Source organism: Parasteatoda tepidariorum, chromosome 11, assembly GCF_982258835.1.
Source record: "Parasteatoda tepidariorum strain Cologne lab strain chromosome 11, Ptep-v5.0, whole genome shotgun sequence".
Taxonomy (NCBI): Eukaryota; Metazoa; Arthropoda; class Arachnida; order Araneae; family Theridiidae; genus Parasteatoda; species Parasteatoda tepidariorum.
Window position 1 is genome coordinate 5,623,022 of NC_141765.1, and position 20,293 is coordinate 5,643,314.

Consider the following 20,293-nt stretch of genomic DNA (forward strand, 5'->3'; position numbering starts at 1 on the left):
ATTTGAGTTGCAAACGTTTAATTGTTCCTTTTTAAAATTTAGCTGAAAGTTTTATTTATTTTGCTTTTTTAATTTAAAATGAGAGATGTTTGTTCTTTTTTAATATGTAACCAGTATCTAAATTATGCATAGAAGTTTTTTTAAACAGATTATAATTCTTTAAGTCATATTTACAAGACCTACTAAAAATTAGTTGAACTAATTATGCATGAATAATTTTTTTCTCAGCCACCATATTATAAAATTTTAACAAAAATATGTAATTTTCCGGTAGTGTTATCTCAACCATGTGGCATTACTTTTTTAAAGTCAAGTTACCAAGTCATTTTTAAACATTTATAGAATATTTTATTGAGATGATTTTTGATTCAAGTAAGTTTAATTAAAATCAATTTACTACCAGTAAAAAACAAATAGATAAAGATTCAATCATGGATAAATCCTTTTGTGTGTTGATTTTAAATATCATTAGAAGTTATTCCAGTATTCAAATTAATTTATATATAATTTAGATAATTCAATCATTAAACTCAACAAATGCTTAAAATTTGTAAAAAAAGTATAATGGTGTCATTATGACTATTGAACACTCTTAGAATTAGCAGTTTTATTTGCATCCTGTTTGTAAAGATCATAGTATAAAAGGAAAAAAAATAGTAATCTATCACTCATTTAAATACTTTATAGTTTCTAAAATATATTAGTAAATGGGATAATAAAATGGATTAAAATTTAAACAATTATCAAACAGCAATGTTTTTCATTGCATTATGAATATTCACTATGCCTAAATGCTGTGAAAAAAGGCTTTGAGATTAAAAAATTGCTACTTAGTGTAAACCAAAGGTCTTTTATTTTAATCATGACAATGCCTTTTTCTATTCATAAAAACTTAATCTAATATTTTAATATTTATCTTGTGCTGGTGTAAGTTTCACCGCTTAAATACTGCTCTTTAAAATCCTCAAAAATCAAACTTCAATAATTGAAATAAAATATTTTTGTACTTAAATAACGGAGATTTGTTTATAGTATTTAAATCAAAACATTTACTGTAGCCTAGTTTCTAAAAGAAACGTAAGAGCTTCAAATTTAATCAATTTAATAAACTTGGAAAAATTAATCTTAATAGTAGTATCTCACAACTGAGACGGTGCTGCAACCTTACTATGGTCAAGTTTTGAAGGATTTCCTGTAATCAAGTTAATATGGTTCACCCTATTAAGGTTACAAAAACGATAATAAGTTTCAATACACGCTAAAAGTGAAGGAAAGCTTGAATTAACCAAAGTTTCAACAAGATGCATATCTATTCAATATTACAGAGTTTTAACCTTGAACTGACGATCTCAATGGAAAATAAAAATAGTTGGATATAAAGAAAAACTGTATTTTTAAAATTCTTTAGTTTTTGAATCCATTACTGATTTTATTGTGGAAGTACGTTCTTCAAACTACAAAGTTAGAAAATAAAAATTTGTTTCTAAAAAAGATATATTCAATTTAGATTTTTTACGGTGTTAAAATACCTTACTCAAAAATCTTTCCTCTAAAATAACGGTGTCTTGAACCAAAATTCAGTGTAAATTGGCTGCAACCTTAATAATGTGCTCAAATTATTTCGTTCAATATAAACACATAGTATCGTATATTTATGTATGGAAATATAACAACAGCAATTGGCAACAGATTAATGTTTCAGTAAGTTTAAATAATGTAATGATTTTGCATTCTTTAAACTTCATAACACATTTTGTTATTACAAAATCAATGACTTGTTTAGAATGGTCTGCGGAAAATGTGAATAATTAATTGTATTTATGCTTCTAAAAATCTTAATTATAAGTTATATTCAATCTTTCAATTTTTCATTAATAAATCATGACATATTAATTAAAACAATTGTTTTTTGATTTGAAGAATTTATTATTTTTATAGAAACATAAAAATCTTTCATTTGCTAAAAATCAACATTTCGACCAAGTTTACACTTAGACATGATAATTAATAGAAAATCTGGAATAATGGATATAACATTATGCAGTTATCAATAAATAGCAAAATTAAAACCTATTAAACCTGCACGGAGAAAAAATTCTGACAAAATTACCGTACTGTAAGTTGATGGCATTTCTGTCACAAAAAAAACCATAATTTTGATAATAATACCAAACTATACGATATTCAAACCATTCCATTTGGCTCTTTTTCCCGTTCATATGATAACGGTTTACTGAAAATTCTGGTTCTTATTACTTCACATTCAATAAAAAATTAAAAAAACAGTTAAAGTAATTTAAACGAATAAATGATTTTTATGCCACGTTCTAAGGCATCATGATAAAATTACCTAAATTTGAGACATTTACCAAATTTTATCACATATGATAACACAATATTTTATTGCTAATTTTACCCAAATTATTACCAAACTTTTTGGTGCTCCCCCACAGCCAAAAATATGGTAAAGTTTATTATGATCTGGTAGTTTTGACGGCACATTTTCTTTCTCAGTGATAATTATTGATTAGTACTAGAAAAATCTCGAGAATAAAAACATGCTTTTAATGAAGCCATGACAACTTTACAATTCAGTGTTGCCAATTTTCCAAATTATATTAGAATGTTGTCAGCACGATCAATCATGGAAATCTAATGCAAATATATAATTTTATTGTAAATAAGTAATTTAAGTTAATTTTAACTTAATTTCATGCGTGTGTTCTATAATAAGGCAAGTCACGGAATATTTGAGCAAAAGTACCACTTACTGTTAAAGAAGAGTTTTCTTTATTAAGAAATGCATTAAAACTTATTAAACACTTGTATTTAACTCGATAAAACTCGATAAAAATAGAAACTTAATGTTTTTATTATCTACGTCTGTAATTCTCGTTAATATAAAACTTTATAATATTCTTCAATTTCCTCTAAGCAGCATTTCATACAGTTTGCTCATAAATCATCTACATAATTTATTAAAATATTTAGTTATCAGTTAAATATGAAATATGATTCCGTAAATAATTTGTTTTTATTAAATATATTTAAAAAAATAGACCAAGTTCAAAATATATTTACCTTTATATCATTTCATAGGTCTATAAAATCGATGTAAAATAAAATACTTCGTGTGGCGTTCTTAACTGAGTTAAATTGTTTCTAGAAGGATTCAGAGTAAAAGTTCCATCAATTCTTCTACACTAATCTTTTAAAAAATGCTTTTTTTAAATTTAAGCAAATATTGTTCAATTTTAACGACTTTCAGACGACATACATTTAAAAAGTCAATATCATTAATTATCTTAATATGACATACAGTAACCAACTTCTATAAGAATTTTGCATGATGGTAAGCATATCAAAGATAGCAGCATTGTCTTTCGTAACATAAGTGCATGACATATGAAACAAGATTTTGCAGCAGGCTCTCAATCAAAGAGAGATGGGATTGCGAATGGATGTGGAAGAGCAAAGATATGGGGATGCTCTCGCACATCCTCACGTGATTGCAGCAGCGCCCCCTGCGTGGACAAGGCATGCTTTCGATTGCTCCAATCTTCTCCACTGCATTAAGTCATCAGTTGATCGAAGAAACCAAAACCAATAAATTAGTTGGGAAAATTAGTTTCATTGACTTTTTTATTATTTAGACTCTGTTTTATTTGGACGTCTTCACCAATTAAAATCCAGTGTTCAAAATTGGGACAGAAACATAAATATATTTAGAAAAGAAATTCACTTTGTAATAAATAATACATAGAGTTAAAATTTGTGATATGTTTACCTTTTTTGTATAATGTTAATGAGTGATGCAACTAATGAAAACTATTACTCGCCCTAATTTATTTGAAAATTATTCCCATAAAAATTAGATGAAACAAAAATAATTTAAGATGACGATAAAAAATAAAAATGCACAGTGCTAAAATTATTGAAGAAAATGAGACTTTCAAAATTTCTAATTATCCTTATTTTTTTTAATCTAATGACTAATTTTTTTAATCTAATGAAATTTGCAAATGTGTTAAAAATATTGCTTTACTTATATTTATTTTTCAGAATAAGTACGATAGAAATATGAAGAGAAAGTTTTGACAGATCTTATCGTTTCGTTTCAAAAAATTAGAAAAAACTCATTTGTTTTGCTATTGCTAAAGCCTTCGTCACGTTACTGTTTTCCACACTGAGAAAAAAAAGCGTGGTCAAAACTACCAGAAAATAGTGAAACTTATCGAGATTCTGGATTTATAGGAATACCAAAACGCATGGTAATTTTTACCGAAACGCTTTAGAAAAAATTGACAGTAAATTGTGGTTTTATAATATGAGTTAAAATTTGGCAAATGTTGTAAAATATGGTAATTTCATCATGATGCTTTAGAGCAGTGTTCCCCAACCCCCGGTCCGTGGATCAAATGGTACCGGGCCATCCATTTCATTGAAACTGAATTTAAATTCCCAGGTTCTTACCCCAAATTGAAAATATCTGTGTTCCATTAAAATTTTATTTATTAAAAAAAAGGGGCCCTGAAGGTAGTGACGTAAATTTTTTAATGATTTAAAACGATTACCCCCAGATGGAACCGTCTCATTGCAAAGAAACAAGCTCAGGGTGTTCATTGAATTTTCATTCTAGTAAGTTAAAATGTTAAATCACTTTATATTTATTTTTTGATGTAACTGCATTTTATTTCGAAGGCATGTTTAAATAAAATTAAATTAAAATTAATAAATTAAAATAATCTGAAATATAAACAATCAATTCCCCCCCCCCCCCAATCGGGCCGCGGTAAAAATATCAAACGTTGACAGGTCCGCGGTGATAAAAAGGTTGGGGAACACTGCTTTAGAGCATGGCATAAACACAATTTATTCGGCTATATTTATTTTATATTTATGTATTTTTACGAATAGCTTAATTACAGTATATTTTGTTTTGATTACAAGAATTATGTTTTTTTTTCTTTAAACCAGAAATGTCTTTACCATACACAACGGTAATTTTTCCAGAATATTTTTCTCCATGCATGTATTTATTTAAAGTAAATTATCTATCAAAAAATGAACCGTGCTTCACGCTGAATACAAAAGAAAGTCAAGGAAAATCAGTCTTCAAAAGTCATTTATAAAACAGTTAGAACTATCAATCAGTTTAGTTCCTCCATAGAAATAAATAGAAAGAAATGAACAGAGAAATGTTGTCTACTTTGTTAAAGTTCTAGAAAGATTTCCTTCCAAAATTTCAAATTTTAATAAAAATAATTTTAGCTTCTCTCTAAATTCTTGTCAACATGAAACAGTCATTTGTTTCGTAAGAATATAATTCTTTGAAACACAATTATTCAAATAAATTCAACGACATCAATTGCGTTTTTATGCGGCACAAAGTTGAATTAACGGAATTCTTAAATGTAAAAATATAAAAAATTTTATGAACTAATTTTGGTGAAAGCATTAGTTATAAAAATAGATAATGCGTAGGAGTACTTCTTTCCTGTAACCGAAATGAAAACTTTTCCTTCATGTCTCTAAAAGAGCTCAAAATATGTAACAGAAATGTTTCTGATGGCTAATAAGCGAATTCTACTTTTCTCATATTAATCTAAGGAGAATATATGAACTTATTTGTAACATTCTGGAAGGATTTTTGTTGCCTTTGGTTTATTGAATTGGTTGAAGCTACACTGTTAAAAATTCTGAGCCACGTAGCACCAAAAATTGGTATTCATTTGCTGGCTACATAAAATGGAGCTCAATATTACCATATTTTGGTATTTTCACTATCTCCAAATATCAGGTGTTTAGAAGAAACAAAACACGGATCTTTATTCTTTTTTTTACTTTTATAAAAGCAGAAGAAAGTTTCACCATTATTAGGTATTTTTAAAGCACTCAAATGCAATCCAAGGTCACTGTTTACCATAACAAAACTATTTATAGGAAGTAGGTTATTTTGTAACATTCCTCTAACCATTTTATACTGCCAACCAAATTTAAAAATTCAGCATAAAAGAAATTAACACTTATTAATGCAAATAAAACAGTTAACTACCTAAATGAGTTAATACTTGAAACAACATGCGTTAGTCGTCCCAAAACACCGAGACAGAGTTGTAAAGAAAACATGGCATCGAAAACAAATATCGTTCAGTTTGCAGTCAAAGTCAAAGTTTTATGTCGTTTACCAAATTTTGGTGCAATCAGTTAGACCATGGAAGTATTTCTCGATCATACTTCACAATTTATGGTGTAACTAAAATAAAATGATCTTCTATTTAAGTAAACTTTGGGATAATGAGAAACTTTGCACCAAATACTGGTTAAAGATTTACCGAGTTTTTTTACAGTGTAGTCAGAGATGCCAACTGCTCCGGACACGCGAAAATAATTATAAAAACGGTAAATAATTACAATGCAAATTTTGCAAATATTTGACTATTTTTGCTTGCTTTTAAGAAGGTATAGCATAACTTAAGTACTATAAAGTGGTGAATGATATAAGCCTACGAATTATTTAGAAATAGTGGTGGATAAAAATCCACTAAATTGAATTTTTTAAACCAAGAATTACAATTGATAAACTACCACTTTAAAATACATATTTGCTGTCCGGAGCAAGTTGGCATCTCTGGTGTAGTTACGGAACTTTAAATTTTAGGGTTGCAAGTATTTTTAAACCTTTTCAAATCTTTAATAATAGTTTAACAATATTCTTCATTAACTTCTTTAGTTATAAATATTATGCAAAGTTTGTAAATATGGTTCATTTTTAAATAAAAGTTATAATATGTAAACAGGAATAAAAAAAAATAATGTCTGTATTGTTTTCAAATAACACTAATTGTTAATTTTAAAATAATGTTTGCGTTATCTGAGGTGTTTTATCACATGTTCACAACAATATCGCTCCGAAGGCATGTCTGAGAAGCGTTGCTCTAGTACTAGTTAAGAGAACTAGATATTCCTAATTGTGACTATAAATGTAAATGTAAATGTAAAATGCGTTAATAAGTTTGCTTATATCAAGTTTATATTTTTGAATTAAAAGCATTTTGGTTATTTGAATGCATTTTATTTTTTTTTAACTACGAAATAAATTTTTGGAGAGATAAATTTGAACCATTTGCCAAAATATAAGTCGGCTATTATTGGAGCACGTTTCAGCTTGATTTAGAACATCAAAAAGATTACTGGAAAAGTTCTGTGGAGATTATTACTGAGATATTAAGGACTGTTTCAAACAGTTTTATGGTCATTTCCCGGGGTGTATTACATAGAAAGATCAGAAGTTAATCTTCCTTCTTTTTATGTATTATCATTTTCAAAATATAAGGAATAAAAAGTATCCATAAAAATTACTGTGTATATATATGGGCAATAGAAATAGTCAAGCGTTTTGGAAAAAGTCAATTCTTAAATTTGCTGTGTTCAATTGTAAAACTTAATCCAATTTTACTCAATTTTTATTTCTTAAAATGCAGATGATCCAAATCAAAATAGCGTTAATATATGCAGTTCCGAAATGTTATCGAGAATTTCTTTTTACCTAATTTGAAACAATAATAAGACATGGTCTTAATAAGGTCGAATCCAAATCTACACCCGCTTTTCACTCACCACATTACTCATGTAAAATACCGTCAGTAGTTTATATACAATGGGTTAGAGTCCACATGGCAAACTCTGGGGGGGTTTTCATACTTGCTTTTCACCGCAAATTCGGATGATGATGATGGCTAGTTTTTCTCAATGCTAGTTCCCTTAACTTCTGGATTGGAATCAAAATTACGACAACCTTGATAGTCAATAACTCAATATTCAGTCAGCTGTTGAACACGGGATATAAAATAAAATAAAATGTTAAAGAAAGTCGGTAACTTATTTCTCCTTTTCTATAGAAAGGGAAAATAAATTTTGTTAAGAAAGTTTAAGTTCGTTACAAAGTTTTAATGCAGGAAAATTTATATCCATTTTCCTTTATTAAAGCTAATAATACAAATTCTGTTGTTGTTTTTTTGCGATAAAATAATTTTTCTTTACCTATTAATTATTCTCAAAGAAATTTTGGTGTGAAACGACTAAAAAGAAAGCACTTAGCTGCAGTGAGAAAAAAATAGTATGGTCAAAACCACCAGAAAATTCCGTAATTTTTACCGAATCGATTAGGTAATGATTTTGGTAAAACTAACCATAAAATGTCATGTAATGATATGTAAAAAATTAGTAAACGTAGCAGCATTTGGTAATTTTTGTATGATACCGTAGAGCAGGGGTGTCAGACTCGCTGCCCGTGGGCGCATGTGGCCCGAGATGAACATTTTTGCAGCCCAGTCAATATATCCAACGCAAAGTAAAGATAAAATAGAAATGTGAATTAGAAAGGAAACTGGCATATAAAATTATAATATACTTTATTTATAAACTATACGGTACATTTTAAATTGAACACGCGAAAATGTAAAATTCTAATTGGCTTGCGGCACCTGCCATTCCAGGGATACTGCATCTTATCAAAAATACGCAGAAAAAATTTCAAATCTTAGAACAGAATTTGAAACAAGGTTTAAAGATTTTAATTCTTTGGAAGACAAATTTTTTTTGCTTTCTTCGATTTTCTCAATAAATATAGAATCAGTACCCAGTAATATGCAAATGGAAGTGATTAAGAATCAGTGCGACTCAAATTTGATGACAAAATTCATTGAAGTGGGTGTGCCTGAATTTTACAAATATTTACCGGCAAGGTTTGAAAATACTCGAAAATTCGCATATGAAATTATTTCCATGTTTGGAAGTACTTATCAGTGCAAGCAATTTTTTTTCCGTTATGAATGAAAATAAATCTCCTGTCCGAAACCATATTAATAGCTCTCGTTGGGTTAATTTTGAAAGTAGTCTCGGCCAATAAAATTTCTCCCGAAATAGGAAAGAAGAAGAGATGTCAGACAATAATTTTGCTTTATATATGCTTATTACAATGTACTATTCAAAATAAAAATATTTGTTTCTGTAAACACTGTTTTTTTTAAAACTTTTTTTTTCGAGGCCCACCTAAAGAGCATTGTTTATTTTTGCCCAAGTTTGCTCTTGAGTTTGACACCCCTGCCGTAGAGCATGGCATTAAAACAATTTATTTGTTTCAAATTTGAAATATAAAACATTAAGTTGCCAACGAAAAATAGAAAAATAAAGATTAGAAACAAAACTAGAAGAACCAGAGCAGCTGAAATGAAAAAAGATGAAAAAAAAATTTAAAAAATCCCAGTGGCTATGAGAGGCAAATCAGGGTAAAATACATTTCCAAGCTCTATGGAAAAGTGATGAGAAACTAATGTTAATGACATTAGTTCCACACCACTATGGCTTTTCTCACTACTGTGATTCACCTCGGCTACTGTAGTTTTTCTAGATTTATTTCTCACCTTTATTTTTCCATTTTTCATTAGCAATTTTACTTTTTATACTTTAAATCACTTTTTTTCTTCTCATTTACGTCTGGTAAGCCTTGAAAATAGGCGCCTATCTTTGAGCTCTTGATACATGTCAACTGTTATTTCCAATTTATACATTTTTGAAGAGAATGAAGTTTTTAATCAAGTAATATCTTACAGCTTCAGTTTCTTTGGATTATTTATTTAATGTCAAATGAATAGTTTATAAATAACGTTTTTTTGTTTTATTACCAGACTTATGACCTTTTTACCGGAAAGCCATTAACATGCAGTACGGTAAGTTTATCAAAATTTTTTAATCCGTGTATAAAAAAAGTACGTAAATACTATTTTATCAATTGCAAAATAAAAAAGAAAATTTGTTCAATTTTTGTAAACAATTTTAGTAAACGCTTACTTAATATCCAACATAAATATTGTTCGCCCCTTGCCTTGTTACTTAATGGATGGCGCTGTTAAAATACATTTACATTTTTACTTCTCAATTTTTAATAAATACAGTCCACTATTTCGTCGTGAAGTGTGGTGCCTTTGTTTTCTCTGTGTCGAGCTTTTCTTGTGAGTGTATGAAACATTTGGTCCGACATGAGCTCGGAGGTGTTAGTCAATGACTATGGAATGTGTTTTGTGGTGAATTTAAATTTGTGATAGAGGAAATTTTTAAAAATTGCGATTTCAAATGTGTTGCGTAGGGAGTTATACATTATGGCTTATTAATTAAATTCTAAAAAGGTAGTGGTGTTAGTTTGAAGTGATTTTTAGGGTAAGTGGAATTTTCGATTAGTGATTAGTTGTAATTTGAGAATTGTGTTGCCTTGTTTTATTGAATTGAATTGGTTGTGCTTTCGTTTCTGCCTAGTTTGGTTTTAAATGTTTTTTGTCGTATTCGATTGTGTTTTTTGTTTCTTTTTGGTCTGTGTTGAGTGTTTTTGATATGTATTAATACTGCCTAGTAGTATGTTTAATATTGCCTTAGTAGAGTTGCTTTCGTTTTGCGTGTTGTTTACATTGTTAAGTAATTTCGTTTAGTAATTGCTTTCGATTTGGGTGTGGAGTTTAATTGATAGCATTTCTAATTTGAAAGTGTTGTTTTAGCAGTGGCTGATATTAAAATGGCACTTGAATTGAATTTTAAAAAAGATGAGTTGATTATGATTGCTCAGGAATTAGGTTTAATAATTCCAGATAATCCTAATATAGTAGATTTAAAGCTCTTAATTGAAAATAGTGATATAGTTGAAACTGATATTGAGTTTGTGCGTGATCTAATTGGGCATGGTTTAGAAGAAAAAAAGGAAAGGTTAGAAAAAGCTATCGGAACAGGAAATAGAGTTAGAAAGATTAAAGTTAGCTCAATTAGAAAAACAGTTAGAGTTGGCAAAAATTTGTGGTAACCTAGCTAATGCATCTCAGACTGCAGTGAATGGAGAAACAGATTCTGATAGTTTGGAAAGTTCAATCAAAAGTGTTAAAGTTTTAACAATTTCAGTGCCGGCTAAGTCAGAATCGTTTAATTTATTTTTCAATTCGTTAGAAAAAGCATTCGAAAATAAATCAGTGCCTAATAAATTTAAAGCCGAAATTCTGTTAAATCTTTTAGGAGATAGAGTTTATAATTTATTAGTGTATGTTTGTCACGGAGATTTCTGTGATTACGAAAAGTTAAAAAATTTGGTTTTAAAAGAATTTGAACCTACTCCCCAAGAATGCCTGAATAATTTTAAAAGGGCTAGGAAATTACCGACTGAGAGTAATGTTCAGTTTGCTTCTAGACTATGTGCATCCTTTGATTATTACTGCCAAATACGTAAGGTTGCAGATTTTAAATCTTTACGCGATCTTATTGTCTCTGATTACATTTTCGAAACCCTTGAACGGGAATTAATGACTCACATTGGGATTAAGCAAGGTAAAACCTTTTTCTTACCTCACCAACTTGGACGTGAATGTGATATTTACTTGTCATCGAGAGCTAAAGGCTCAAGTGAGTTAATCAATCGGAATAGTGCTGGTGAAATAAAACGCGTGGGAGGAAATAAACTTCTGAAGTATTCTCATTTGCGAACAGATAAAAATATATCTAAAGTGTTTGTCTCGGAGACTAATAATTCGAAATGTGTTCTGTGCAGAAATATACATCCCCTCGCTACCTGCCCCAATTTAAGATTATGTTAGTATATGAGAGAATTGAGGTATTGAAAGGGAATAATCTTTGTTTTCGTTGTTTCGCACCTCACAGGTTAAGTGAATGCCGTTCAAAGAAAAACCGTTTTTGCTCTAAACCTCATCACACGATGATTCATTTCCCGCGTGAATATTTTAATCATTCCACTTCTCAATTCAAATTAGATGCCCCAGCTTTTGTTCCAGGGAAGAAAGAGGAAACTTTGGAAGTGACACCGCAAATTGTAGCGACTAGCCTTGAGAAAAACAACCTTAAAACGTACTTCTGAATACAGTACGCGCACATGTTAAAAATAAATTTTCTGAGTGGATTGAAGTTAAATGTTTGCTGAATGTTGGGTCTCAATCATGTTTGTTTACTAAGGCGTGCGCGCAGAGGTTGCAATTAAGATTGGAGAAAATAAATATCGTGGTTTCGTGTGTTAATGATGCAACTATGGTAGTAAACAAATGTGTTAGAACTTTAGTGGCAAATAAGGATAAGAGTTTTGTTAGAGAATTATCGATGCTAGTGGTTGACAAAAATACTGATCTCATTCAAAATAGAATAATTGATGTGGATGTTAGTGTTTCAGAGTTCGTGTCATTAGCTGATAATAATTTCAACATACCTGAGAAAATTGATATGTTATTAGGTGCGGAGGTGTTCTACGAATTGTTGCAGCCGGAACGATTTTTTGCTGAAAATTCCAAATTGTTGTTGCAAAATACTGTGTTTGGTTTTGTCGTGAGTGGCAGCGTTGATCAGGTAGATGTTGGTCAGGTTCATTGTGGGTTGATTCTTGATGATGACTTGAATAAAACTTTAAAACGATTTTGGGAAATTGAAAATGTCGAAGTAGAATTTGCAAAGGATGCAGAGGCGTCTTTGTGTGAGGATCATTTTGTAAGCACCCATAGAAGAAATGCTGATGGTAGATATGTAGTTGCAATGCCCTGAGTAAGGATCCGTTGTGTCTTGGACAGTCTAAGAACATATCTTTGAGGCAACTTAATTGTTTGTGGAAGCGTTTGTCTAGGGACTCAGAGTATTTGTCGTTATATATGGATTTCTTGCTTGAGTAAGAGGAACTGGGCCATTTGGAAAAGGTGATTGAAGAAAGTGAGCAACCCACACATTACTACATACCACACCATGGAATATTACGCCCTGATAAATTGACTACTAAGATGAGAGTCGTTTTCAATGCTTCATCTCCCACTACAACAGGCCTAAGTTTGAATGACATTTTAATGAAGGGTGAAGTAAAGGAAGATGTGTTTAAAACAATTTCTCGTTTTAGAAGGCACAAATATGCCTTTACTACGGACATAAAATGGATGTATAGACAAATCTTGATAGTTCCAGATCAAAGAGACCTTCAGAGAATAGTGTAGAAACCTGGACTTGATGCTGAAGTTTCAGTTTAAAGGTTGAAAACAGTAACTTACGAAATGTCCAATGCCCCCTTCCTTGTAATAAGAACTCTGCAACAACTGGCCGAAGATGAAAAATATCGATATCCTTTGGCTTCGGAAGAATCCAGAAACTGGAAACTGCACGTCAATTACAACTCCAACTTCGAGATTCTCTGCAGTCTTGCGGAATGAAACTTCACAAATGGTCTTCGAATTCTGATCAATTGTGGAATAGTTCATCTTCATCTGATGTCGAGCACTCATTTTCTATCCATAATGACTTATCGGTCAAAGCTCTGGGCATCAGCTGGAAGCAGAGCCGGATTATACCTTTCGTAAGCCCTAGGCACAGAGCCGGATTATACCTTTCGTGGGCCCTAGGCATAGCCGTTTTTGGGCCCTCCCCTCCTTCCCCCACTCCTCCCCTCTTTTCAAAATATATGCTAAAATTTTCTTGCATATTTTTTTTTACATTTTTATTAATATGGATTTTAATTTACAAATTTGTTTATCGAATTTTATCTGCAATACCGACATACTGCCGATATTGCAGTAGATATCGATAATACCATTATGATTAGTTCGATCGATAACAATGTTAAAGATAAACTTGTGAATACTTTTCCTAACGTTCACATTGCATTAAGAATATATTTGTCGATTCTTGGATCAAATGCAGAAGGAGAAAGATCTTTCTCCAGATTAAAATTGATAAAAAATTATTTGCGTTCAACAATGATCGTTTAGCATCGCTCGCACTTATGTCTATTGAATACGACATTTTGCGTAGTCTTGGAATTTGATAGCTAATACAAGATTTCGTTGAATCCAAAAATCGCGAAAAAGTAATATATTAGATCATAAGATTCTGCAAAATAATTTATTACCGAAAAATATTATATTTTTATATGTATCTTCATAATTTTGTGCAAAATACACTTGTTGTTTTTAAAGCTAAATTATTTTTGTCAACAAATTTTTTCCTCCCAAGTTTTTCGTAGGCCCCTGAATTTCGTAGGCCCTAGGCACGTGCCTAGTGTGCCTATAGGTTAATCCGGCCCTGGCTGGAAGCCATTCGAAGATAAGTTTGTTTATAAGGTGTCAACCGCAGTAAAATCATCGTACACTAAGCATGAAGTTCTCAGCGTGATAGCTAAATTATACGACCCTCTTGGTTTTTTTAGCATCAGTCTTGACGAGAGCTAAAATCCTATTACAGCGATTTTGGCAGCAAAAACTAGATTGGGATGAAGTTCTGCCAAATCCAATCAGTGAGGATTGGAATGATTTTGTGACAACTTTAAAGTGCATCGAGGATGCGAAAATTGATAGATTTATTCTTTCGGACGAATTTCAACGTCCTTCAGGGATTCGCGGATGCGTCTGAAGCAGCCTATGGAGCGGTAGTCTATCTTCAATGTTTCAGTTCAACGCATAGTGCTAAAGTAACTATTCTCGCAAGCAAATCACGTATATCACCAATTCGAGTGATTTCGATTCCCCGCCTTGAACTGTGTGCCCGTGTTCTTTTAGCCCAGCTTGTGCAAAAATTACGTGCATCTTTACGATTAGAAATTTGCGAAACTGTACTTCATACTGATTCTACGATTGCATTAGCGTAGTTGAATACACCTGCGAACCACCTGAAGACATTTATCGTCAATCGTGTTTCCAAAGTTCAAACCTTGACAGAAAACTGTCACTGGACCCACGTGCCGTCATCTCTTAATCCTGCCGACCTTATTTCTCGTGGGTTAAGCCCTCGTGACATTCACAATCAATAAATTTGGTGGAATGGCCCACCATTCCTGGAACAAGGTGAGTTATCCAATGAGCAAACAAGCTCCCCGCTGACGAATGAATATGACTACTCTTGTGAAGAATTTAATTCCGAAAGAAAAGCTCGGACTATGGCTTTGGACAATAACCTTTTGAACAAGATCCTTTCTTTACATAATAATTATAAAAATATTGTATGTGTTTTAAGTTATCTTTACAGGTTCATCAAAAATTGTAGGAATCCATTATACATACAAGTTGGACCCCTTAAGATCTGTGAAATCCAACGTGCGGAAACAACACTTTTAAGGCTGGTACAACAAGTGGAATTTTACTCGGAAGTGAAGGACTTGTCCAGTAAGGGTATGGTTAACCCAAAAAGTAAAATTAAAAATCTTTCACCATTCTTAGATACAGAAGGTGTCTTGCGTGTAGGTGGTAGATTGGTACACAGTAATTTGAGTTTCGACAAAAAACACCAGGTTATTCTTCCTAACAATCATAGACTGATCAATTTAATTCTTGAAATGATCCACAAAAGACAATTGCATGTTGGTTAGCAAACTTTGTTATCGATTGATAGACAAAAATACTGGCCGTTAAACGGTCGCAATATGTGTAGAAAATTAGTTCATAATTGTGCAGATTGCTTTAAGGCTAGCCCTGTTACTTGTTCACAAATTATGAATCAACTGCCAACCGAGAGAGTTTCTCAGAGTTTTCCCTTTAACTATGTAGGATTGGATTTTTGTGGACATTTCTGGATTAAATATCCAAAAGAAAGAAAAGGAGTTTTAAGCAAGGTATATGTATATATGTGCATTTGTGTGCATGGTCACTAAAGCATGTCATCTCGAAATAGTTGCAGATTTAACTAGTGAAGCCTTCATCGCGGCTCTAAAGCGATTCTTTAGTAGACGAGGTAAATCTGAGCTCATTTTTTCAGACAATGCTTCCAATTTTGTTTGTACGGAATTAGAGCTAAAAAGACTTAGAGAAATTTTGAGTAAATGTGATAATAATTTGAGTAATTTTTTGTGCGAGGAACGAGTTGAGTGGAGTTTCATTTCACCAAGAGCGCCACATCAAGGGGGCCTTTAGGAGGCTGGAGTAAAAGCCGTTAAACATCACCTTAGGAGAGTTATGAGTAATTCTAGATTTACTTATGAACAATTTTTTACCATTCTTAACCAAATTGAGGGCATTCTCAATTCACGTCTCTCGACCCTTTATCATGTGACCCTGAGGATTTTGAAGCTTTAACTCCTAGCCATTTTTTCGTAGATCGTACCCTCACAGCGATAGTCGAGCCAAGTTTAACTGAACAGGTTGAAAGTATGACAAAAGTTATCAAAAATTGTACTACAAATTTGGAAGCTTTGGTCAAGTAATTATCTGAGTACACTTCAAAATCGAACGAAATGGTATTTTGAGAAAAACAATGTAAAAATTAATGATATGGTAATTTTGAAAGATAATTTGGCTGTGTGTAACTGGCCTCTTGGTCGAGTTCTTGAAGTGTATTCTGGTAAAGATAATAAAATTAGAGTAGTATTAGTGAAAACTAAAAATGGAATTTTTAAACGTCCAATTACTAAACTTTTTATATTACCCTTCTCGAATGATCAATAAGTGTGAAAATTTCAATTTATGTGTATTTTGAATAGTTTAGTTTATTGTGTACACTGTATTGAATTGTTTTTGATTGTTTAAATTTAAGCAGTTGAATATGTCATTCAACCTGGGGGTGAATGTTCGCCCCTTGCCTTGTTACTTAACAATAGATGGCGCTGTTGAAATACATTTACATTCTTACTTCTCAATTTTTAATAAATACAGTTCATCATGTCGTCGTGAAATGTGGTGCTTTTGTTTTCTTTGTGTCGAGCTTTTCTTGTGAGTGTATAAAACAAACATCTTTAAGCGATATATATATAATTTTAGACTTAAAACATACGTAATAAATGCATTAAATGGTATTGCTGTTATTCAGCCCATATAAGATTTGTTCACATATAAAGATATAATTTTATATATTTGTGACAGATATATTAATTTAAAAATGGAGTTCATTTTATCAGAAGTCTTACTCTCTGCATTTTAATCATTACTTAAAGTTATAAATGAGTTCATAATACGAATGTTAACAACAAAACTGCATCAAAAAGTTGTTGGTGCATTTTTATCGTTAATTTAACATGTCATTAAAAAGTTAAAATTAATATATTTTTTGTAATTACTTAATCTTATTACAAATATAAAAAAAATATTAACCAGAACTACCCGGATATGGTAAAATTTATCATATTTCTAACTCTAAGAGAACACCAAAATGCTCGGTAATTTTGAACCGCTTTAGTAATGATTTTGGTAAAATTGAAATATAATTTTATAATATGTGCTAAAGTTTGGTAAATGAAGTAAAATTTGGTAATTTTATCATGATACCTTACAGCATGGCATAAAAATTCTTTATTCGGTAAAATATGCTTTTCAGCTTTGTACTTTTTGTTTCTAAATGTTTGGTATTAAGAACTGTAATATTGAAAACAGAATTTCCGGTAAACAGTTTCCATATGAACAGCAAATAAATAAATAAATTACCAAATGAATAATTTACATACCATGTATTTTGGTATTATTAACCAGAATTACGTTTTTAATTTGCCAGAAATTATATAAGCATACGGTACAGCAATTTGACCAGAATTCCGTGTATTGCTATTTATTTATCAAAAATAATTTACAGAAATATTGTTAAATTTGATATTAGTAAAATTGAAACAATTATAAAAATATGTATTTCAAGTATTACATAAGTGTAAAGTAAAACACATCTGTTGATGGTGGAAGAAGTAATTTGTAATTAAGCGCAATCTTAAGTTGAAGAAAGTAACATTGACAGTCAGATAAGGCAGTGATGGATTAGGTCATTAGAGCCATATCAGACACTAAATGTAAATGCTATGACTTTCAGATAAGAACATGATACTTACTTATGGATTCTTTATAGTTACTATAGTAATTTTCAGCTAAGATTACTCACAAAAGAGAATATCTTATTCAGTATGTATGATGACATTCAATCAAGTAAAATGTCCCATTTAGTTCAATTACTATTCTTAAAATTAAGTTATAAGAATTTATTATTTCTTACAATTAATTTTAACATGTTATTATTATTATTGGATAAATGAATTTTACGATGAAAAATGTCTCGATTAACTTAAAAGCTTCCCGAGAAAGCAAAATAAGGTGAATGGAAATTTTGACTACTATCCCGACCAAATTATTATCAAGAAATATTTTAGTTTGCGTCGAAAACATTGTTGTTGATTTTTAGTTGTCCATATTTTATTCCGGAGTGATGCAATTATTTAACAAATATCAGAAATTGCTTAATCAAATTATAATAAATAAAAATGCTCCGAAATTTATGTTCCAAAGTAGAGATTATTCTCAATTTCTAATATAAATGTACATTATCAAATTAACCAACAAAAAGTTCTATGTATTGACTATTAATTGATTAAATTTAATGCCAAGAGTCTTTTTTCTCAGCCTTTATGCATTCAGATGTGTTGGAGGTAAAGAAAACACGAATAACGAATTTTAATGATATCAAATCAACCATATAACAATTTTCGAATTTTTTTCTTATGCGTTAGGCACATGTCGAAGGAATCTCTAAAAATATATTTAATTCTTTCAAATTCAAGATTGTGGGATAAAAAGATTACAGATTATATCAATGATTTTTATTTAGTGAAAAAATATTAAATATGATAATAATTTGGTTTTTAAAATGTTAGGAAATATGTTATACATATTTCAGCTTGACAATTATATTTTCCAGATTATGGCTACCATTCCTGTTTTAAGTATCAGGGGTCCGAATCCATTGAAAAAAAGGGCATCAAATTTTAAAGAATATAGCTTTAAATGGCAAAATAGAGCATTTTAAAGAAGTCTCCGAATAGTTTCCGCAAAATTGAATTATAAATATACGATCTTTTTTAAATTTGATCCCTTAGAAACTTTTCATTCAATTGCGTTTAAATTTTGTATTTTGCCATTTAAAATTATATTAATTTAAATTATGTAAACAGTTCCGATTATTATTAAATAAAATAATAAATAATTTTTAAAAGTATATTTTCCGTATAGTAAAAGTATATTTTTTTATTCGTTTAAGAGCTTCCCATAGCAAAATGTGCAAAAATTGAAATTTAGAATAAAAAACACTCTCGCCTGAGTAAACTATTGGGACTATATTTTCCAGATTGCGGTTGCTACCTCCATATTAATAGTCGAAAAACGTCGAAGAAAAGTTATAATCATTCTGAAAATTTACGGTTTTATTCCAGATTTCATTTTGTAAGATAACATCTGCAATAAAAAGCTGAAACATACAAACATAAAATTTGGCAAAATGAAATAATTAACAAAAAATTTGAAAATCCGAGCAAAAGTTATTCTTTTTTATTTGCGCACTGACTCACAAAGTAGCAACGTTAAAAACAATATTACTTATTTATTTACTTACTTCTTTTTATATGTATATTTCTTTTTAATATTTTGTTTATATAAAATTGCAGACTGTCATTTTAGCCGTTTCATTTAGGCTTTACACAATTAATAAATTAATCTTTCCAACAGAGAGTAAATTCTAAATATTGTAATATATAAAAATTGGTTAGGTACAGTTTACAAGTATGATCAATTTTGAATGAATACTCCTAATTTTTATTCTGTTTTAATAAAAAAAAATTCAAGTTGTATAAAAAAAATTCCTTAACAGCCATTCTAAAAAATTTCCTAAAATTTTTGGAGAATGGACCTCAAATACACATTTATTTTACAGTAATTTTTTCAAACTAAAATATTCTGAAACGTTATGCTTTTAAACAAAATAATTTATTTTCAAAAACTTCCTCTTCTTATTCTTTAGGTACAAACAATATTTTAAAGATATTGCTTTCATTGGTTTAAAAAGTTATGCTTTAGTATAGAGTACGTTTTATATTATTTACATATTTTTTTCTGTGTATGTAGTTTTGGAGACTCGATATCATACAAAGAGTGATCTTATCATCACTTTTAAAATATAATTACAACCTTTTTCAAGAGTTGGAGTAATCAGAAACTTAAATGCAAAGCATATAAATGACATTTCTAGTGAGAAAAACAACATAATTTTGCTAAGAAAAACCAAAATGTACGGTATTTAAACTATTCATTTGGTAGTTTTTCAGTTCATATGATTATGCTTTAAGTAAATTCTGGTTTTCAAAATTATATTTCTTACACACATGTTTTTAGTAAAAAATACAGAAGTGAAAAGTGAACTTAACCAAATAAATGGTTTTAATGCGATGCTGAAAGGTAACATAATAAAATTACCAAACTTTCCAAATTTTATTATATTGCAAAACTATATTTTATTGTTAATTTTACAAAAATCATTGCCTCTGTAA

At 30.1% G+C, this 20,293-nt stretch overlaps 1 protein-coding gene and 1 long non-coding RNA gene across 2 annotated transcripts in view; one reads left to right on the top strand and one right to left on the bottom strand.

Moving 5' to 3' along the window:
• The window catches only part of LOC107456058 (uncharacterized), an 80,125-nt gene extending 76,666 nt beyond the window's left edge, over positions 1-3,459 (bottom strand). The window contains exon 1 of the mRNA XM_016073818.4: positions 3,082-3,459. The gene's annotated coding sequence lies outside the window, so the exon portion shown is untranslated. The remainder of the gene's footprint in view (positions 1-3,081) is intronic.
• LOC139427025 (uncharacterized) overlaps positions 1-20,293 on the top strand; it is a 97,484-nt gene that overhangs the window by 40,464 nt on the left and 36,727 nt on the right. The window lies entirely within an intron of this gene.